The sequence below is a fragment of the Oryctolagus cuniculus genome, chromosome 15, assembly GCF_051225735.1.
Source record: "Oryctolagus cuniculus isolate XC-2025 breed Fujian yellow rabbit chromosome 15, ASM5122573v1, whole genome shotgun sequence".
Classification (NCBI taxonomy): domain Eukaryota; kingdom Metazoa; phylum Chordata; class Mammalia; order Lagomorpha; family Leporidae; genus Oryctolagus; species Oryctolagus cuniculus.
Window position 1 is genome coordinate 57,714,218 of NC_142881.1, and position 1,789 is coordinate 57,716,006.

Here is a 1,789-nt window from a genome sequence, read left to right on the forward strand (position 1 = left end):
GCCTGCTGCATGGTTGACAGACATCTTCTCCAAAATTAAACATCAAATAATGGGGCAAAAAGGGTGGTAGTGGATAAGTGCAAGGTAGATTAGGGAAAACCCAGAAATCATTTTTCTCATCCCCAGCCCTCACTAACCACTTTACATTCATTAGAAAAGAAACAGCAAGGAAAGAAAATGATAGTATCCGGTCAGTTCCCCTACTTTGAGAGTTACACTCAGTTCTAGGGCCTTTAACAGGAGCAGATTGGGGATGAAATTTGGGGAAAAAAGGCTGAGACTCATTGTAGACTTTCAGTGCTCAGCTTGGAAGAAGAATATTTTAAAAATTATAATCCTGAATATTTGCTATACTCTATCACTTCTGATCAGCACGGGAGTTTTGACCTGCTCCGTTTCCGACCTGGACCGGTTCACCCCTCCTTAGGCAACCTGGTGGTCCCCCGCTCCCGGGAGGTCACCATATTGATGCCGAACTTAGTGCGGACACCCGATCGGCATAGCGCACGACAGCCCAGAACTCCTGGACTCAAGCGATCCTCCGGCAGCAGCCTCCCGAGTAGCTGGGACTACAGGCGCGCGCCACCGCGCCCGGCTATACTCTATCACTTCTAACACCTGCTAGCTCTGTGGGCCTTGCTTTACCTTATGATCATTATTTTGAATTAGTTTCAGTTTTCTCATTGATATGTTGGAGACTTAGAATATATAGCTACCTTGGCCCATCTCTTAAGTGGGTTGTTGGTTTTGTTTTTGTGGAGTTTCTTGATCTCTTTGTAGATTCTGGTTATTAACCCTTTATCTGTTGCATAGTTTGCAAATATTTTTTCCCATTCTGTCGGTTGTCTCTTCACTCTCCTGACTGTTTCTTTTACAGTACAGAAACTTCTCAATTTGATGCAATCCCAATAGTTGATTTTGGCTTTGACTGCCTGTGCCTCCCGGGTCTTTTCCAGAAATTCTTTGCCTGTGCCAATATCTTGAAGGGTTTCTCCAATGTTCTCTAGTAACTTGATGGTGTCAGGTCGTAGATTTAGGTCTTTAATCCATGTTGAGTGGATTTTTGTGTAAGGTGTAAGGTAGGGGTCTTGCTTCATGATTCTGCACGTGGAAATCCAATTTTCCCAGCACCATTTATTGAATAGACTGTCCTTGCTCCAAGAATTAGTTTTAGATCCTTGATCAAATATAAGTTGGCTGTAGATGTTTGGGTTGATTTCTGGTGTTTCAATTCTGTTCCATTGGTCTATCCATCTGTTTCTGTACCAGTACCATGCTGTTTTGATTACAACTGCCCTGTAGTATGTCCTGAAATCTGGTATTGTGATGCCTCCAGCTATGTTTTTGTTGTACAAGATTGCTTTAGCTATTTGAGGTCTCTTGTGCCTCCATATAAATTTCAGCACCATTTTTTCCAGATCTGCGAAGAATGTCTTTGGTATCTTGATTGGTATTGCATTGAATCTGTAAATTGCTTTTGGGAGAATGGACATTTTGATGATATTGATTCTTCCAATGCCAAGGACCTCAATAGACATTTTTCAAAAGAGGAAATCCAAATGGCCAACAGACACATGAAAAAATGTTCAAGGTCATTAGCAATCAGGGAAATGCAAATCAAAACCACAATGAGGTTTCACCTCACCCCAGTTAGAATGGCTCACATGCAGAAATCTACCAACAACAGATGCTGGCGAGGATGTGGGGAAAAAGGGACACTAACCCACTGTTGGTGGGAATGCAAACTGGTCAAGCCACTATGGAAGTCAGTCTGGAGATTCCTCAGAAA

At 42.6% G+C, this 1,789-nt stretch overlaps 1 non-coding gene across 1 annotated transcript; it reads right to left on the reverse strand.

Moving 5' to 3' along the window:
* Window positions 1–310: 310 nt before the first annotated feature.
* Window positions 311–596, reverse strand: LOC149122008 (signal recognition particle RNA). Its single transcript, XR_016222248.1, has one exon.
* Window positions 597–1,789: the final 1,193 nt, after the last annotated feature.